The following is a 15,007-nucleotide window of genomic DNA, read 5'->3' as shown; positions in this document are numbered from 1 at the left end:
TACTTCAGTCAAAGGCAGATGAGCAGAAGCCTCTTGTCCTCATTTTGAGTAGCCTATGGTTTACTTACACCCGCTGCTGAATTTCCCCCTTTCACCAAATATAGGTAGGTCACAAAGAAGAATGCTACTCAGGCGCGGGCCATCCAGTGCTCCCACCATGTGACAGGGGCCGGCCAATGGCACGGATACCCTGTCACATGGTAAGGGCAAAGGGCCATCGGCGCCATTTTGATTAGTGGCAGCCGATGGCCCGGGAGCGGGAGATCGCTCCCGGGACCCCCACTAGACCACCAGATACCTGTAAAATGTTTTTTTTGGGGGGGGGGGGGTCAGGAGGGTGGGGGAAGCTAAGGGATTAGTTTGAAAAGATCCGGGTGGGTTTAGGGGTTATTTTTATGTGCCGTTTTTCCCGCCCTCCCCCAAAACGATAAGAGAACCCCCACGAACAATATCGTGGGGTTTTCCTATCGTTTTGGGGGAGCCCCCGATTTCTGACGATTTTGAAAATATCAACGATATTTTCAATCGTCCGAAGCCCGATTCACATCCCTAATTACCGGCACTGCCCTTCTCTGGCTAGAATCCTACCTCATAATAGATTCTACTCTGTCAAAATTGGTTACAGCGAATCTGACCCTATCAACCTAACTTGAGGTGTGCCCAAAGGCTCCTCCCTATCCATCCTCTTCAATATATACATGCTACCACTATGTCATCTCCTATCTGATCTTGGACTCTCCCATTTCATCTACGCGGACGATGTCCAAATCCTTATCTCCATTTTTTAATCCGTCTCTAAATCCCTTAAATCCTGGGAAAACTACCTAGCCTCAATCACTCGCCTCCTCTACAATCTAAACCTCTCCCTCAACGCCTCCAAAACTGAACTCATTATATCACGCAACCCCAATTCCCTGACCACCACTGACATCAACTCCCCTCAACCCTATCGCCCAACATGTACGAGATCTCGGCGTCATCCTGGACGGCCAACTAAACCTCAAAATGTTCATAAGCTCCACCATGAAAGAATGCTACCACAAACTTCATGTCCTTAAAAAACTCAGACCCCTCCTGCACTTTCATGACTTCCGCACTCTGTCCTACAGGCCATAATATTCTCCAAATTAGACTACTGCAACTCCCTCCTGCAAGGCCTCCTCTCATCCACCATTAAACCACTCCAAATGCTGTAAAATGCCGCTGCTAGAGTTCTCACTAACACTCGCAGAAAAGACCACATCACCCCTGTGCTCAGAGACCTCCACTGGCTCCCAATCTCCTTCAGAATCTGCTACAAGAATCTCACTATCATACACAAGACTCTACATAATCATAACATACATTGGCTCAATGACTCCCTACACTTCCACACCTCCAGTAGACCCACCAGATCTGCATACAGTGGTTCATTACACATAACCCTTACTAACCCCCCCACCACCACCACCACCACCACCTTACGTCTACAAAAAAAGAGCACTATCCATAGCAGGGCCCTCAAACTGGAATGATATGCCTCATGATCTGCGACTAGAATCCTGCTCCCATAAATTAAAAAAAAAAAAACTAAAAACTAAAAACCTGGCTTTTCAAACAAGCCTTCACATATCCCCCTCCCCTCCCTGCCCTTGCCAACTTCACCTCAATCACCAAGCTGCATTTAGTGACAATGTAAATTTCATGTACATAATGTTATGTAATATATCGTTCTGTTCATTACCACCTTTTATGTTATATATTTCATCTTATGTTTCCCTCGGTTACTATTCTATGTAATGATTTTTCCACATGTTTCATGTAAACCGATGTGATGTCCTTCGAACATCGGTATAGAAAAGCCATAAATAAATGAGGCTTCATTCTCTCCAAATAGACCATATGATCTTGTTCTGCTGAGATGTTTCTACGTTAATAAAGCTCTTCTGTAGTCTAAGGTATGACAAGCGTGTTCGCTTTTATTGGCATATGATTTAGATAAAATTGCAAGACCATTGTTGATAGAAACTTAGGATGAGGTTTCAAAACTATTCTGTTGGAAATTTGATGTATAATGAGAGTAAGACTAATGCTTGTAATTCACTTATGTGGGCAGAAGATATGGCTATAAAAAAAAAATAATCCAAGAAAGGAATTTTAATTCTGCTGTCACTAGAGACTCAAATGGTGATTTCTTAAGTTCAGTGAGTACTGCATTTAGATCCCAATGAGTAGGGGGGATCTCTAATTGAAGGATTAAGATGGTTTAGGATTTTTATGAATCTAGCAATTGTTGCTATGAGATGGGAATTCTTCCTGAATGGTGGTGGTACAGTGCTGTAGCACTGAAATGACCTCTGACATCTAATTTTGAACCCTCGGTCAGTTTTAGGAGATACTGAAGTAAGAAGAATAGGGTAGTTAAAATGTTTGGGAACATCAGATCAAGAATCCTTTCTATTTAAAGTTTTAAGAATTTCTGATAGAGCATTTTTATGCTAAAAAATTCTTAATGATCTCCGTAGGTAACTGCAAAGAAACTAATTGGTTTTCAACATCCATGGGTAAGAGCTAGCAACTGTAGGTTGAACAGCTATATGTTTAAGCCAAGGAAACCAAATTTGATAAAGCCAAAAAAGGAGCTAACAAAATCATTAGACCTTTGTCTTCTCTTAACTTTTGAATAGTCTTGGCTATAAGTGGAACTGGAGGAAATACATAAAGAAACCTTTGATTCCATGAAATTCAGAAGGCATCTGCTGAGAGACTTGTTTACTGCTCTCCTGGAGCAACAGATGTGAACCTTGTTTAATGGCTTTGCAAAGACAGGGCATTAATTTCAATTTAAAAAAAAATCATGACGACTGGCACTACTGTTCAAGTTTCAAATTTGTGCTAATTCAATCCCTTTTTGTGTCTATTACCATATGTCCAATAAATGTATATATATCTTTCTGTTTAACAGCATGACAAACTGCTGACACGGAGGGCATTTTCAACATACCTATGTTCATATGATCAGAAAGATAAGGGCTTTCTCAAGAGAATATTAAAAGTATGGTGTGAGGGAGTCTGTAGGAAACTCCCTCAGACTAACTTAAGGGACTGGAACATAGCTGTCTTGCCCGATCCTCCTTAAGATCCAGACTAACAAACAATCCTGGGTGAAGAGGGGAGCCTCTCACCAAAGTATAAGAACTTGGGGCCTAGAAGGCTCCTTAGGGCCTGGCAGGAACTCACTCTATGCAAAGACCTGCTACATTTGATGTCTGTGTGCTACCTGAAATTAAGGTGAATCTTAATGTTTGATTTTGCTTTATTTTAAACTTTATTTTTATTAAGAATTAAAATTATTCCAAATACAAACAATATTTGAGAAGAAATACAGAGGTGGTATTACTGACTATAAACACTAGAGAAATACTAATAGGCAAAAAAAAAGCTACACAGTTTCCACCTCTTAGTTAAACAATAGAGGTGGGGGGGAGAAGAAAAGGGTCTAAAGGCAAATAGACCACATATCAATCAAAAAAAAAAAAAAAAAGGAAATTAAGACTACGCACTGATAGTATAATACCCATTAAATAACTTGCCATCTTTAAGTAGGTTGAGGGGAAACAGCGCGCTAGCTTCGATGAAGTCTCTCAATTGTACTGGATCAAAAAAGAAATCTAGCATCATGCAATTTCACGATACATTTACATGGATATCTAATTACACAAGAAGCTCCCAAAGCTAACACATCTAACTACATAGCATGAAACTTTCTTCTATGATCTTGAGTAGACCTAGCGATGTCAGGAAACACCCATATTTTCTCCCCTTTAAGATATTTCACTTTACTGAAAAATAAACAAAGGATATTATCTCTATCTTGTAGAAATACAAAGAAACAAGTAAAGTAGCTCGATTATGAGATGGCAAAGAAGAGTTCTCAAGGAAATCTGTTAAATTCAAAGAAGCTTCTTGCAATTTCCTATCCACTTTTTTTTTTTTTTTTTTTTTAACAGATCGTAAATAAGCCTTTTGAATTGGAGGATAGGCTGATTCTTGAATTTGCAAAACTTTTCATAAAAAGCTTAAATATCTCAGTTGGAGAGAGTAACGGAATTTGAGAAAAATTCAGGTAATGTAGATTAAAGTTTTTAAATGCATTCGCCAGAGCTTCTAATTTTCTTAGCACCAAAGAAGATTCAACTACTTGTTTAACTTGAAGGTCATTAATATCAGAGATAAGAGACTAAGGGGGTCATTTTCCAAGGTGTTATCGCGGGAGATAAATTCGCAAATCGCGCTAACAGCCATTAACGCAATTTGCGAATGCAAATTCGTAATTTTATATTCAGGGGCGGAGCATATGTAAAACGGGAAACAGTTATCGTGTGCCGCGAAACAGCCGCAGTGGTAGCGCGGCTCCTATCGCGGCTAATAGCTACAACATTCCAAAAGAGAGAGAGAGAGAGAGAGAGAGAGAGAGAGAGAGAGAGAGAGAGAGAGAGAGAGAGAGGAGAGAGAGAGAGAGAGAGAGAGAGAGAGAGAGAGAGAGAGAGAGAGAGAGAGAGAGAGAGAGAGAGACTTGCTATAGTGCCTATGCCCTAGACAGGTATTTGTATCCCTATGGGAGGGCCAGCTAGTAACTCGAGGTGGGGATTAGGTATGAGCGTAGGGGGTTGGGGGCCACTTTCACATTCAACATGAGACGTACGGAAAGAACAGTGGTCTCTAGTGAAGATTTGCTGGCCGTCGGAGTGAGGAAACTCACTCCAAGAAGAGATTTGGGCAACGTTCTCTCCACCTAGCTTGTTGTTGCCCAGGTAGAGTGTCCATCAAGCTAGGTGGAGAGAACATTGCCCAAATCTCTTCTTGGAGTGAGTTTCCTCACTCCGACGGCCAGCAAATCTTCACTAGAGACCACTGTTCTTTCCGTACGTCTCATGTTGAATGTGAAAGTGGCCCCCAACCCCCTATGCTCATACCTAATCCCCACCTCGAGTTACTAGGTGGCCCTCCCATAGGGATACAAATACCTGTCTAGGGCATAGGCACTATAGCAACTCTCTCTCTCTCTCTCTCTCTCTCTCTCTCTCTCTCTCTCTCTCTCTCACAGAGGTGTGAGACAATTGCTCAGTTTCATATAACATGTTGCTTGGACACTTTCATGTACTGCGAAGATTCATTGGTTGTTTTATCGCGGTGCACGATGTTTTCGCGATTTGCGAATCCATTTCCTCAAATGGCGAAAACATCGCGTGACGCGATGTTTCCCCGCTGCACAAAAAATGCTTTATTTGCATGGGACACGCCCCCTCATGCGTTACCACTGCGATATTGGAAAATGAGGCCCTAAGTTAGAAATAGAACTTTCACAAGTAGCTATACGTTGATCTTGTATTGAACATTTGGAGTGAATATACAGGGTTATGGTAACTAAAGACGAAATTGACTTCTCAACCGATTTAAGAACACCCCATAAACTGTCCAAAGTTACTTGAGTAGGTTTGGATCAATGCTGGTCTGGCTTGAAGAGAGGTAAAAGCATCCTGAATCTCCTGAGTGACAGAAACTTTGCCAATAGAAGAGACTTCACCTACTGTCAGGGCACCGGTGACAGCTCCCTCAAGCAAACAATCCGTCTCTTGAGACAGCAGGAACGGCTCCGCTGCTACAAACTGCGCCTCCTCAGAGGCAGCAGAGACAAGAAAGTTGCTCAGAAAAGGAGGAGAAACGCCGGAGAATTGTGTCTGCTTCGGCGATTCCACTCCCGCAGCAATGGTGAATCCAGGAGGCAGCGGAGATGACAGAGCAACCAGGCTCAATGATGTTTCAGCAGTCGACGGTCAGGCCACCAGTAAAGCCAAGTTGACTGTCAGCATCGGAGAGGTTAAGAACATAAGAACATGCCATGCTGGGTCAGACCAAGGGTCCATAAAGCCCAGGATCCTGTTTCCAACAGTGGCCAATCCAGGCCATAAGAACCTGGCAAGTACCCAAAATCTAAGTCTATTCCAAGTTACCGTTGCTAGTAATAGCAGTGGCTATTTTCTAAGTCAACTTAATTAATAGCAGGTAATGGACTTCTCCTCCAAGAACTTATCCAATCCTTTTTTAAACACAGCTATACTAACTGCACTAACCACATCCTCTGGCAACAAATTCCATGTGCGTTGAGTAAAAAAGAACTTTCTCCGATTAGTTTTAAATGTGCCACATGCTAACTTCATGGAGTGCCCCCTAGTCTTTCTATTATCCGAAAGAGTAAGAACATAAGAACATTAGAAATTGCCATGCTGGGTCAGACCAAGGGTCCATCAAGCACAGCATCCTGTTTCCAACAGAGGCCAAAACCAGGCCACAAGAACCTGGCAATTACCTAAACACTAAGAAGATCCCATGCTACTGATGCAATTAATAGCAGTGGCTATTCCCTAAGTAAAATTGATTAATAGCCATTAATGGACTTCTCCTCCAAGAACTTATCCAAACCTTTTTTGAACCCAGCTACACTAACTGCACTAACCACATCCTCTGACAACAAATTCCAGAGCTTTATTGTGCGTTGAGTGAAAAAGAATTTTCTCCAATTAGTCTTAAATGTGCTACTTGCTAACTTCATGGAATGCCCCCTAGTCCTTCTATTATTCGAAAGTGAAAATAACCGAGTCACATCTACTCGTTCAAGACCTCTCATGATCTTAAAGACCTCTATCATATCCCCCCTCAGCCGTCTCTTCTCCAAGCTGAACAGCCCTAATCTCTTCAGCCTATCCTCATAGGGAAGCTGTTCCATCCCCTTTATCATTTTGGTTGCCCTTCTCTGTACCTTCTCCATCGCAACTATATCTTTTTGGAAATGCGGCGACCAGAATCGTACACAGCATTCAAGGTGTGGTCTCACCATGGAGCGATATAGAGGCATTATGACATTTTCCGTTCTATTAACCATTCCCTTCCTAATAATTCCTAACATTCTATTTGCTTTTTTGACTGCTGCAGCACACTGAGCTGACGATTTTAAAGTATTATCCACTATGATGCCTAGATCTTTTTCCTGGGTGGTAGCTCCTAATATGGAACCTAACATCGTGTAACTACAGCAAGGGTTATTTTTCCCTATATGCATCACCTGGCACTTGTCCACATTAAATTTCATCTGCCATTTGGATGCCCAATCTTCAAGTCTTGCAAGGTCCTCCTGCAATGTATCACAGTCTGCTTGCGATTTAACTACTCTAAATAATTTTGTATCTGCAAATTTGATAACCTCACTCGTCGTATTCCTTTCCAGATCATTTATATATATATTGAAAAGCACCGGTCCAAGTACAGATCCCTGAGGCACTCCACTGTTTACCCTTTTTCCACTGAGAAAATTGACCATTTAATCCTACTCTGTTTCCTGTCTTTTAACCAGCTTGTAATCCACGAAAGGACATCGCCTCCTATCCCATGACTTTTTAGTTTACGTAGAAGCCTCTCATGAGGGACTTTGTCAAATGCCTTCTGAAAATCCAAATACACTACATCTACCGGTTCACCTTTATCCACATGTTTATTAACCCCTTCAAAAAAATGAAGCAGATTTGTTAGGCAAGACTTCCCTTGGGTAAATCCATGTTGACTATGTTCCATTAAATCATGTCTTTCTATACGATTCACATATACCCGTTCTAGACCTCTCATGATTTTAAACACCTCTATCATATCCCCCCCTCAGTCGTCTCTTCTCCAAGCTGAAAAGTCCTAACCTCTTTAGTCTTTCCTCATAGGGGAGCTGTTCCATTCCCCTTATTTTGGTAGCCCTTCTCTGTACCTTCTCCATCGCAATTATATCTTTGAGATGCGGCGACCAGAATTGTACACAGTATTCAAGGTGCGGTCTCACTATGGAGTGATACAGAGGCATTATGACATTTTCCGTTTTATTCACCATTCCCTTTCTAATAATTCCCAACATTCTGTTTGCTTTTTTGACTGCTGCAGCACACTGAACCGACGATTTCAATGTGTTATCCACTATGACGCCTAGATCTCTTTCTTGGGTTGTAGCACCTAATATGGAACCTAACATTGTGTAACTATAGCATGGGTTATTTTTCCCTATATGCATCACCTGGCACTTGTCCACATTAAATTTCATCTGCCATTTTGATGCCCAATTTTCCAGTCTCACAAGGTCTTCCTGCAATTTATCACAATCTGCTTGTGATTTAACTACTCTGAACAATTTTGTATCATCTGCAAATTTGATTATCTCACTCGTCATATTTCTTTCCAGATCATTTATAAATATATTGAAAAGTAAGGGTCCCAACACAGATCCCTGAGGCACTCCACTGTCCACTCCCTTCCACTGAGAAAATTGCCCATTTAATCCTATTCTCTGTTTCCTGTCTTTTAGCCAGTTTGCAATCTATGAAAGGACATCGCCACCTATCCCATGACTTTTTACTTTTCCTAGAAGCCTCTCATGAGGAACTTTGTCAAACGCCTTCTGAAAATCCAAGTATACTACATCTACCGGTTCAGCTTTATCCACATGTTTATTAACTCCTTCAAAAAAGTGAAGCAGATTTGTGATGCAAGACTTGCCTTGGGTAAAGCCATGCTGACTTTGTTCCATTAAACCATGTCTTTCTATATGTTCTGTGATTTTGATGTTTAGAACACTTTCCACTATTTTTCCTGGCACTGAAGTCAGGCTAACCGGTTTGTAGTTTCCCGGATCGCCCCTGGAGCCCTTTTTAAATATTGGGGTTACATTAGCTATCCTCCAGTCTTCAGGTACAATGGATGATTTTAATGATAGGTTACAAATTTGTACTACTAGGTCTGAAATTTCATTTTTTAGTTCCTTCAGAACTCTGGGGTGTATACCATCTGGTCCAGGTGATTTACTACTCTTCAGTTTGTCAATCAGGTCTACCACATCTTCTAGGTTCACCGTGATTTGATTCAGTCCATCTGAATAATTACCCATGAAAACCTTCTCCAGTACGGGTACCTCCCCAACATCCTCTTCAGTAAACACCGAAGCAAAGAAATCATTTAATCTTTCCGTGATGGCCTTATCTTCTCTAAGTGCTCCTTTAACCCCTGGATCATCTAATGGTCCAACGTACTCCCTCACAGGCTTTCTGCTTCGGATATATTTTAAAAACATTTTACTGTGAGTTTTTGCCTCTATGGCCAACTTCTTTTCAAATTCTCTCTTAGCCTGTTTTATCAATGTCTTACATTTAACTTGCCAACGTTTATGCATTATCCTATTTTCTTCCAATTTTTGAATGAAGATCTTTTGGCTAAAATAGCTTCTTTCACCTCCCCTTTTAACCATGCCGGTAATCGTTTTGCCTTCTTTCTACCTTTCTTAATGTGTGGAATACATCTGGACTGTGCTTCTAGAATGATCATATTATGATCACTATTGCCAAGCGGCCCCACCACCATTACCTCTCTCACCAAATTCTGTGCTCCACTGAGAATTAGATCTAAAATTGCTCCCTCTCTCGTCTGTTCCTGAACCAATTGCTCCATAAAGCTATCATTTATTCCATCCAGGAACTTTATATCTCTAGCATGTACCAATGATACATTTACCCAGTTAATATTGGGGTAATTGAAGTCTCCCATTATTACCGCACTACCAATTTGGTTAGCTTGCCTAATTTCTCTTAGCATTTCACTGTCCGTCTCACCATCTTGACCAGGTGGACAGTAGTATACTCCTATCACTATAGTCTTCCCTGATACACAAGGGATTTCTACTCATAAAGATTCAATTTTGCATTTAGTCTCATGCAGGATTTTTATCCTGTTGGACTCTATGCCATCCCGGACATAAAGCGCCACACCGCCTCCTGGGCGCTCCTGTCATTGCGATATAATTTGTACCCCGGTATAGCACTGTCCCATTGGTTGTCCTCCTTCCACCATGTCTCTGAGATGCCAATTAAGTCTATGTCATCATTCACTGCTATACATTCTAATTCTCCCATCTTACTTCTTAGACTTCTGGCATTAGCATACAAACATTTCAAAGTTTGTTTTTTGTTTGTATTTTCATTCTGCTTTTTAATTGATAGGGATGTTGGAATTTTTTAGCTCAGGTGAGTTTTTAGTTACAGGCACTTGGACTACTTTTCTTATTATTGGAACCTCACTGTCAGGATGCCCTAATTCTAATGCATCATTAGTATCCTTGGAAGATACCTCTCTCCGAACCATGCGCTGCTGAGCGATTGTCAGCTTTCCCCTTTGTTCTAGTTTAAAAGCTGCTCTATCTCCTTTTTAAAGGTTAGCGCCAGCAGTCTGGTTCCATCCTGGTTATGGTGGAGCCCATCCCTTCGGAAGAGACTCCCCCCTTCCCCAAAAGGTTCCCCAGTTCCTAACACTGTAAGTTCAAGCTTAGGCAAGGTGGTCTGCCAAAGGGCTCCAACTGAGGGGTAAGTACGAACAACCCCTTTCTTCTTCCCCATAATTTTGAAGAAAAGAAGTCACAGGTACATAGGTAAAAAGCAATATGAGAAGAGAAAAACTTCGGAGCTTGGGCCCACGCATCTCATCAGAGCACCATCTTGAACCACGCCCCCCTTTGATTTTGCTTTTCACTGTAAAGAAACTGCACATAAAGGAAACAGCCAGAGCCTGCCTCCTTATTCTTCCTGGCTATTTCCCAAGCCACTATCACCCAAGTTACAACAGATGGTTGCACTGTATATCAATTTAAAAAAATTACATTTTACTGTTAAAAGTTTGTAAATTATATCCTGATATTTGATTTTTGTACTTGGTAAATTTTGTATTCATCTATAGTTTAAATATGTTTAAAAGCAATGTGAAATGTTTTCAATAAAATATTGACCTTATTTTTCCAAGTCAGAGATGTGACTCTTTATAATGAAATATGCAAATTAAGAAATTTATTAACTCCCTCTCTTCCTGCCCTTTCCCAGCCAGCCAACAGTAAGATCCTCACAAAAAAAAAAAAAAAAAATACCCCTCTCCCTTAAAGCCAGCCACCAGTTGATCACTGAAAAAAATTCCTTTCCCTCCCCCATCCAGTCAGCCACAAGATGATCATTTAATAAAAATTAAAAAAAAAAGGCATACCTCTATCTTTCCCTTTTCCTCCCCTAGTCAGCTACCAGCTCATCATAAAATTAAAAGATAAGAATCACTCCCTTCCCCATTGCCAGCCAACAACACTACTACAATTAATACTCCTGCTCTGTGGACTATTTTTCTAGTTAGGGCTGTTCCCAAGCCCCAATCTCTGGGAAGGGTACAACTGCAGCTGAATCTTAATGAGCCAACATGAGACCAAGTCAGCATCTGCTCCACTCTCAAGTCCCAAAGAGCAGTTAGCTAGTCAACCTCTAATTGAGATACGATTGTGCTGGAGTCCATTTTGAACTTCTTTCTGAGGTGTTTGTGAAAAGGCTCTGAGATACAAGAGGGTGTGGAGACCACCTGGTTTTTGTTTTTTTTTTAATGAAAAGATATTTAGAATAAAATAGTGTTCCTTGTATTATTGGAACAGGTCCTACCACATTATCTTCAATAAAGGCTGACAGCTCTTGCTGAAAGCGGTGAAGTTGCTCCTGGATCATGGAGTGATTTTTGTTGGTTTGGGGGACAGTTCTTCAAATTCAAGCAATATCTCCCTTGTACCATCTTCAATACCCAGTGGTTCATGGTTATTAAGGGGTTGAAGTATTGAAGCCTCCCCTCTCTCTACATACTTCCCAGAAGGCTGTTCCAAACTAACTGGGTTATCTTTGTGATATGGACAAAAGTTAGCATGTCTGCTGGAATGGCTTAAGCTGTGTCTTTTCTCTAGGACAGTGTTTCTGCTGTGGCCCAGCTCTTTAAAATGAATAGGTTTGATATCTTCTTTTTGAAAAAAGTATAACTGTCTTCCATACTGCTAATGTTGACCTTTACTGGCTGTAGATGGTTGCTTAGGTGTAGCTGTTGCCAGAGTAAGAAGTGTTGAACAATGGTCTTTAATAAGATCTGTTTCTTTAATTTTTTTCTCCAAAGACATTATCCTCTGTGCATGGATCATCATCAAGTTTTTCATGAAGACTTGAAGCTTTTTTCAAGTCTTCATTTTCATGAAGACTTGAAGCCTTCGGCTATGCTAACTTTCTAGATAAAAATGCCATTGCATTGGTGTTACATGCATCATAAATTGATCAGATCAGACGTTTTCCACATTCCTTAGCTTCTTGTAGCACAGGTGTGAAATAATTCATGCCATCAGAAGGAGTTGTTGGGTCATAACTTTACATAGTTCAATACATGGATAGTTCCTTACAGAAATTAGAAGCTAACATACCTGACTGAAAAATTATTTTTGCTACTCAGACCAATAACTTAACATCATTCCCTAGACGGCTAATAAAGTGTATTCTGGACTTTTTTTTTTTTTTGCTCTTTTTATGGCTGATTCTACAACTACAGATTGATGCCTGGGACATGGTTGGACTTTATATTTAAAGGTCCATTTTTCTAGCACTGATAAAGTACTTAAGGATGTCTGCTACATTCTGGTTTGTGGCTCCTGAAGTACCCTATCAGCAGCCATCACTTGTTTTGGGGCTTGAATGCACTTTAAATCGCCAACATTGTATTCCCTTGATTTGGTCTCATCCTGCAAGGAAAAAGATATATTCCTTGCCATATTTTTGTGCAAAAGCAGTATACATCATGTCTTTTGGTAGATATGTACTTCTGGGAGGTTGCAAAGAGGAGTCTGATGGCAGATCCCTCTTCAGAATCAGAAAGGACTATAGGTGGTTCCACTGAGGTTGTTCTATACTTAGATGAAGATGAACACAAACAAATTTGTGACCAAGTAAACAATCTCTTGCCTAGATTGATATGTGGTAAAGAAGAGAGTCTCAGGTTTTGGATCATGGACCAATATTGGTGGCATTGGGTCTAAGTTGGATGGAGGAGGCAGAGAATCTGGTATACTGGTAAAATAGTTCTTTATAAAGTCAAGCCAAATTTTTCTTACAAAGGGTTGATGATCCTGTTTGGAACAAGGAATCCCAGTGAATAAGCCATCAGATTATACAACAAGAATTGGCATTGTAAAAGCAGATTCAGCATAACAAATTGCTTTTTTTCTTTATTGGCAACAATATTTTCTTCTTATTGATGGCTCCAATGACACTGTGCCAAACAGTATGGTGCACTTACTTCTGCTCAAATGATTTTTTTGGTGCTGACAGCCACAAAGCATATTATCTTTCCCTCTTTAACAGAGGGGAATGGCACTTGTGTCAAGACTCACCTAAGTCATGGCACACAGCTTAAGCAGACTGCCTTTTTTGATTTAGGCACTGGTCCATCAGCTAAAAGTGGCCTCTTCATTGAACCACAGAGTTGTGGAGAACTGAGGAATTCTGTCAGTTTACAACCTCTGGATTTAATGGCTCTTGGAGATATCTGAGCACAAGCAATGCAATTAGGAACATTGTAGAACAGGCCTAAACAGCAGGTATATCTGTCATGGTCATCCAACAATGTCATTTTCTAAGAACATTACAGTCAGATTTTGAAGTTGGGTTTGACATCCAACACTGCAAAAAGAACAAGATATGCCATACTGGATCAGACCAAGGGTCCATCAAGCCCAGTATCTTGTCTCCAACAGCAGCCAATCCAAGTCACAAGGACTCAAACATTAGATTCCCTGCTACTAATGTTGGCAACAAGCAGTGGGTATTCCCTATTGATTAATAGCAGATTATGGACTCCTCCAGGAACTTATCCAAACCTTTTTTAAACCCAGCTACACTAGTTGTCTTAACCACACTCTCTGGCAACGATTTCCAGAGCTTAATTGTGCACTGAGTGAAAAATAATTTTCTACAATTTGTTTTAAATGTGCTACTTACTAATTTCATGGCGTGCCCCCTAGTCCTTGTATTATCCAAAAGAGTAAATAACAATTTCAAATCCTTACATGATTTTTCAGACTTCTATCATATCCCCCGTCAGTTGTCCCTTCTCCAAGTTGAACAGCCCTTACCCTCTTTAGCCTTTTCTCATAGGGTAGCCATTCAATCCCCTTTATCATTTTGGTTGCCCTTCTCTGTACTTTCTCCAGTGCAACTATATCTTTTTTGAGAAAAGGCTAAGTCAAATTTCATTTTGACCAGAAAATCTGAAGTTTAAATTTAATATTTTTGGGAGACTTGAACAAAAGACAAAACAAAACGATAAAACTTCAAAATGAAGAAAATCTTACAAATAAAAACTGCAGACCACTTAATGAGAGAGTAAAATTCATCCTTTTGTACAAGCAGAAAAAAGATTTGTGCAGCAGCAGCCCCATGGAAACTCCCACAACAGCTTTTTCCATCTTGGCATAGTCATATGATAACACCCACTTGTGTGGCTTATTGTCCTGCTTGTCCTTGGAGAAAGACTTTTCGTGTAGGAACTTAAACCACACGCTCCCCCCCCCCCACCATTATCCTTCTTCCATGGCGAGGGCTCTATTAGCTAAAACAAGCACACAGCTAGTTAAGTAATTGAAAGTGAGGGAACAAATGCAAGCTAAAGGGAACAGTCTTCCAGCTTAATCCAGAGTCATTTCTTTACATTGTTTTAAATTAATAGTTCCAGGGTGTATGATAGTTCTTTGATATAATACTGAAAAAATGGTAGGCATTCCAGAAAGTTGTCATCTATCACACATCAGTGGCCTATTCTGGCTTCATTATATCACAGTTGACTCTTCTATTTCTAAGTGCGGTAGAGAAGTAGCCTAGTGGTTAGAGCAGAAGCTATCAACCAGGGAAGCCAGAGAACAAATCACTCTGCCACTCCTTGTGACCTTAGAGGCAAGTCACTTCTCCCTCCATTACGTCAGATACAAACTTAGGGGCCTATTTACTGAAGGTTTTCTCCCATTTTGTCTCTATGGGAAAAATGCATAGTAAATAGGGTCTTTAGATTATAAACTCTCTGGGGACAGCTAAATATCAACAGGTACATGAATGTAATCTGT

At 40.6% G+C, this 15,007-nt stretch overlaps 1 protein-coding gene across 1 annotated transcript in view; it reads right to left on the bottom strand.

The window, feature by feature from the left end:
- Nucleotides 1–15,007, bottom strand: part of FOXK2 (forkhead box K2) — a 281,644-nt gene that overhangs the window by 44,130 nt on the left and 222,507 nt on the right. The window lies entirely within an intron of this gene.

This window comes from Rhinatrema bivittatum, chromosome 4 (assembly GCF_901001135.1).
Source record: "Rhinatrema bivittatum chromosome 4, aRhiBiv1.1, whole genome shotgun sequence".
Classification (NCBI taxonomy): domain Eukaryota; kingdom Metazoa; phylum Chordata; class Amphibia; order Gymnophiona; family Rhinatrematidae; genus Rhinatrema; species Rhinatrema bivittatum.
Note: the sequence above shows the minus strand (reverse complement) of the source record. Positions and strands in the feature narration are given on the sequence as shown.